Raw genomic sequence first — 6,536 nt, forward strand, 5'->3', positions numbered from 1 at the left:
GAAAGAACTACTTTTTTCGTTTCAGTCTCTTTTGAAACTTTCTATGTGAAACGAGAGCGTTTATTTTCAATGTAGCAGAAAATCTCGGCATAATGGTCATGATATGAACTCCTTTATTGTCTTCTAACAGGGTCTGTTACTGGTTTATTCTATGTTTCAGAGGCTGAGCCTCCTCAAGAGAACCTGGAAGCCTTTGTGGGTCAGAGTTAGTCAATGAAAATCTAAATAATTGGCAACAATCAATCATACTTTCTCAGTTTTCTAATCATTTCTCGTCTCTTTTCTTGAGGCTAAAATTCAGCACATTTTGCACCAAACATACCTAACATCAGTTTTTTCTAGTTTATTTCTACTGGTATCCACTTTTAAACGTTTAAAGTAAACTGGTATAAATTCATTTATTGCATTACGTTCTTGAAAACACTCAAAACTATTTCAAAGGTAACAGGTAAAGTAAAACTGCATTAAACACAATTTAAAAATGTAGTGGTAGTATGGGGCAAGTCATAAATATATGATTTCTAAGAAAATGTATTTGTAAATAAATAGAATTATCCCCAAAAATAGAAAACTTGAATGAAAAAAAGTAAAACATCTGAAATTTGTATTTAAAAAAAGTATAAAAGCACTAAGTCCATAGCTAATAGGGGAGGTCTTGGCGAGTGTATATTCAGGTCAGAGATTATGATCGTACTCGTAGAGCAGGTGCTCAAACTGTGACAAGTTTAAGAACCAGAGATCTGGGAGTCCGTCTGAAGAGACCATTAATGACAAAAAACAAATAGCTGATGTCAGTTGGTTTTTTATTTTGAAGCACTGCAGATGTGATCACCTAACATCTTAGGTCAACAACAATTAACTTCAGCGGCTGCAGTTTTTATTGCAAACAGGGACGATGACTAAAGCTAACAAGATCCAGGCTGCATTGATTTCTCTTTAACTCTGATACTAGTTGGCCTCCTTGGGCTATGTCCAGTATCTGATGGGTCCCTCTGGCCTCAGCATTCTGTCCCTTCTTTGCCCATCTGCCACCACTTCAGTCTCAAGTGACTGGAGTCTGACGGCCATAAACTTGCAGCCAAAAAACACTCAAGATGAACACACCAACCCTGTCGTGTGAATGCATGAAAACACATTTGCATGTGCAGGGAAATGCAGAATAGCTCCTTTCTTACCGACATGCTGAAGTACAAAGGCAGCAGGAGACAGCTGCAAGTTGACACGCCACATAATGAAAGTGACTACCTCCTGAGCTGCTCTTCACCTCTTCTTAGACTACCAGTGTTGACCTCACTTTTCCGTCTCCGTCTCCATCTAATAGTGGCTGAGTGCGGATTTGAACAAAACTAAAAGAGCGGGTGCTTCTTGGGGAAGAGGGAAATCTCTCATTCTCTTCCTCCCCCTCTCCACGGTGTTTCTGTGTGAATAGGAGGCCCCTGTAAGCCTCGGGCGAGAACAGATGAATTGAGAGGCTTTTAATTTGCTGCAGACAGAACAGAACAGAGTCCATTTAATTCTGCCAGCAGAGGCCATGTCGGCAAAATGCTGACAATATTCTTTATCTGGTCCAAACACACTGAAAAAGTGTGAGTCACTCCAATTACAGGCATTATCAGCAGCACTGTTCCACCAAATGGATGGAGAGAGAGCGCGTATGAAGAGAGAGGGGTTAGAGGGAAGAGAAATGAACAGAATCGAAAGAAAGTGAGGGGTGAGGAAACATGGAGTGGGTGAGTAAGATAATGAGCAAGGGGGTAATAGGGGAGAGGAGAAAAAAGCCCAAGGAAGTAAAATCAGAAGAGAAAGAAAAGGGGGTTGAGCGGCTTCGGCTGTAACCCTGAATACATCCCCGTCTGTCCCCGGCTTCTCTTTCCTTTTTGTTCTCTGAATTTGTTCTCCTCCTTCGAGCTGTGAAGTTTTTCAGGCAGAATCTGGGGCTTCTATTTAAGAAACACAGTCTGTTAATCCTCTGGACCAGAGAAGACACGGGCTAGAAACCCTCTCGCTGCCTTACCCAGGAAAATAAAGGACAGCTTTTACTCTGGTGTAACTTCAGGAAAAAATTTTCTTTGACGTTACCTTGAGTACAAAATTAAATACATAAGAGGAAGAAACCTGTAAGGACTTCACAGTTTGATATCTTCAAAAGTTCTCCACCGACATTTGTGGAAGTCCAGCCCATTAAAAACAGGTGCTAGTTCACAGGTAAAACTGAGCAGCAAACGAAACTCTGAAGCCTCAAATGAACAATCTGCTGCAGTGGAGCTCTCCACACATCTCGGAGGCTCCAGACATATGGCTGGCTCTCTGAAGACTCAGTAAAGCGCCGTACATCTAATGCTGCAGTCCCTGTAGGACAGGAACAAGTTCATTTCTCAAAAAAAAAACAACCAAACCCAGAACATTCAGGTGAAGCGTCAGCCTTGTACAAATGCAGACAGATAAAGTGAAGGAAAGAGCATCAAAAGCCATCTTGAACACTCGTGGCAGTTTGACCTGGAATCAGAGCACGGGCTAAATGTAGCAGCAGAGCTGGATGCGAACATGGCTTAGTGTGTCTGGATTTAGACCGCAATCTCAGGCTATAGCAGAGGAGAAACAGCGCAGAGGGAAGGAGGAGAAGGGAACGAGCAGTAAATTGGATGCCCGTAACTGGGGCGCTGCCAGCAGGCGCGAGTGGGTGATGTGAAAATCTACATGTGTGAGTGTGCGCGCGCGCGCGCTAGTGTGTGTCTTTGTGTGTGTGTGCACATGTCTCTGTACGTGTGTGACTTCATAAACAGGACGCTGCCAAACAGGAGCTTATTGCCCAGAAATCATCTGCAGCTACAGCAAAAGTCTGCCAGGCGAACGGAAGGAAAAAAAGAAAAGAAAAAAGAGAGAAGGAGGGGAGCATGCTGGCTGTCTGTCCTCCTCCCCTTTCTTCCCACCTCCCACTCTCTCAGTGTAATTGTGTTCTGTCCATCAGGCTCAGAGTTAGATTAGTGGCTCAACTCATTCAGCTCTCCTGCCATCTCAATAATGAATAATCATAGAGACCACCTCCCGACTGCCTTTCTCATGACTCCTGCTAGTGCCACCCCTCCAACACACACAGAATCACACACTTAACCAAGGCCACCTTTGTATCCTGACACCACCGCACCGAGTCCTTATCAGCAACACATTTCTGCTCTGAGCTGCGTTTGTTGATAAATAACTCAGTGCGCTAAAGGTTAACCCCGCTTCTTTCCATCAGGACTCAGGTGTTTCGGTGGTAAATGAAGAGGCTTCTTTGAACTCCACCAGCAAACAAGTGGTTAAACAGGCCTCGAAATGTCAGCGGATATAGTGCACAAGTGCGCCAAAGAGAGAGAAATAAATGTCAATGAATGTCTACTCCATCCAGATTAAAAAAGTCAAAAGCAAGGATATAAAACCTACCAGTTTACGAGTGAAGGCAGACAAAATACAATGTCCGCTCGACTCTGGTGATCCAACCGGCTCAGGAGGAGGCAAACAGCAGCGAAGAGCTAGACAGTGTGCCACAGACGGGAACAGCGGAGAGGCGCAAAGATCAACTAATCAAGGCTCGAGAGGATGAGACCCCCTATGGGTGAATATGATAACGGAGTATGAGGCAACTGAGGAGAAGGGAAGCAGTGAGAATAAAATACTCTTAAGACATGAGGTTGAAGTTCGGTGTCACGCCTCTACCTGCAATATATCACTGCACTTTGCCCAACACTGAATATGGAATACAGACATGCCCTTGATCCCAATCTTAGATTTATCCAATGATAAGTGCCAAAAAAACACACAAAAAAAAAAACACAAATATAATTACACCAGAAAAGTGAAAATAGTTGTCAAAGTGAATTATGGGTAAGTGTCACGTCAGCAGTCTTTCTCAATATTGCATCAGTACACAGGTGACACTCATCGTGCTGGAGGGCCACACTCCTACATAGAAGATGTTCAGGACTCTGACCGTCCAGGATCACAAGTGCTGACCGTCTGTAGTAGTTTGTACTCAAAGTTGCCATGGCCAATTCTAATGTTTCAACCAGTGTTTTTTTTTCCCGGCTGTTGTAACTGCGAGCCACAACTATCAAACTTTAAACAATGAAATTCCATATATTGCATCATGACTCCTCAATTTTCTCTTTCTGTAAAATTATCGACAGCAAATACTGAACTTTTGCATGATATTCAGTGTTTGGTAGCTTCATCATAAGGACTTAACTGAAAACTGAGGATGACTACAAGACATCGAGTGTTTAAAGCTGCAGTATGGTAGAAAAGTGTGGATGTGACATTTGACAGGTATTGAGTCAATACATTTTTAGATGAGGTTCATAATCAATAGGGAGCTAACAATTAATGGAGACTAACAGTGCAACCCTTACTTCTGTGAATGGAGCAGACACAACACTTAACGCATATAAGTCCATTGAATATTGTCCATAACATGATTTAAAATTTAGTATGAGGCACATTCAACACTATCACAATATTTCAAGGTATTTTAATAGAATAATTTCTAACAAATATTTAACTCTAAAACCTCGTCCCTGTGTATCAGCTGTTAATGTAGGGAATTGTAAAAACCTATGCAAATTGGGAAAAAGAAAGTTTAGAAAGTTTCTTGCTTTTCGTGTTAAAATAGAAACTTTTAAACAATCCAGGAAAGGAAAATTAAAATCAAGGAGAATGCATATTAAGAAAGCGCTTCCAGAATGAAAAAGTAGTCCTCATGACTCAGCAGCTTTAGTTCTTTGGAAAGCAGGATTTATTTCTTTACTGTGCTCTTAGGTTTCACTGTAATGTAATTAAGTGGAGCGTTCATTTTACAGTGATATGGATGCACTTGCTGCTGCCGCTGTTAAACGAGCTGCTCAAGTTAAACGATAACATTGGGTAGAAACACACATTTCAAGATTATTCTCTTCATATGGAGCGAAAAAAAATGATGGAGGGAAAACTTCAATCATAGTAAGACAAATTTGACAGTTTTTATAGTCAAGCTTGATGCTCTTTAATGTGCCTAATCTGCCGTTGCTTAAACCACTGACAGTATGGGACAATACAGCCTGGATTTCTTTCTGAGGGAAAACATTGTTTTTCCTCAAACTGAGGATTGTGAAAGTCATTTTGTAATAAATCTGATATGGCATAAAGTTATATATTGAATATTTTAAATGAAACATATTTCTAACTAGAAACTAGTCATAAGAAAACCAAGTGCCACAATGTTTTGTAAATCACTTGAAAATTGTAGTTGATGTATATTAGTCAAAAAATCTAATATACAACTAAATCAATCTGCGAATTTATCAATAAGATTCAGTTTTAATTATGTAAATCATTTAACCCAATTGAATTGAATTTGCTTATTCATTTTGAACAAAAAAACTGTGAGTATAAGATGTGTTTAACAATTAAAACTAAAACTATAATATTGTAGCGATCAGGGAGCTGATCGCTGTGTATGCAGCAATGCATCTTGGGTGTTTGGGGAATATGGGCTTTAAACTTCAATTAATGTTGTTCTAATTAGTTTTGGCTGTAGTGTTGGTGTTTGTGTTGTCATGCTTTTACTGTTTTATCAGTTGACCCAATTTAATTTATTGTTATTTTAGCACCAAGTACGAGAGTTGTACTGTGTTTGATGTGCTCTGGTCCGTTTTCTTCAAATGTGTTCGTTCTGATTTTTCACAATAAAAGCGCCTGTCTGTACAGCGTGCGGAAGGAAGCCTGAATCGTCCTTCTTCTTCTCGGCTCGCCACATTGGTGTCAGAAGTGGGATCTTCCGTCTGAAGAATGGAGATGGAGGTCCACGAACTCGAGCGAGCTGTCGAAGAATGCATGGCTTCCCTACGGGAGATGATGAAACAGACGAAAGAGCCCAGCGGAGAGGGGAGCGAAGCGTCGAGACCTCGACGTCCCCTGGAGGCCGGTGATCGGCAAGACGGCCTCAGCTCGCCACAACCTCATCGCCCCCTGGAGGCCGGGAGGGGTACTACAGCAGACGGCTCCAGTGCACCGCGGCTTCATTGCCCCCTGGAGGCCGGGAGGGGTACTGCAGCAGACGGCTCCAGTGCACCGCGGCTTCATCGCCCCCTGGAGGCCGGGAGAGGTACTGCAGCAGATGGCTCCAGTGCACCGTGGCTTCATCGCCCCCTGGAGGCCGGGAGAGGTACTGCAGCAGACGGCTCCAGTGCACCGCGGCTTCATCGCCCCCTGGATGCCGAGAGGATTACTACAGCAGGTGCCGTTGGAGCTGTCGGCCACAGTTCATCAGAGAGCGTTCCTGCTGCTGCCTCAGATAACTCTTTGCCACTGATGGTTTTGTCAAACCCACAACCAATGATGATGCCCAGATTGCCAGTCAAACTGCCTAAATACAATGGCGCAACGCCATTAACACCATACCTAGCCCAAGTCCAACTAGCAGCACAGCACAGCGGCTGGAGTGATGAGGTTACTGCCACACATCTGGCCCTTGCATTAGAGGGGAAGGCGGTGCAAGTGCTTCTTGACCTTGCTCCAGCAGA

This window comes from Lipophrys pholis, assembly GCF_963383615.2.
Source record: "Lipophrys pholis genome assembly, chromosome: 10".
In the NCBI taxonomy this organism is placed as follows: Eukaryota; Metazoa; Chordata; class Actinopteri; order Blenniiformes; family Blenniidae; genus Lipophrys; species Lipophrys pholis.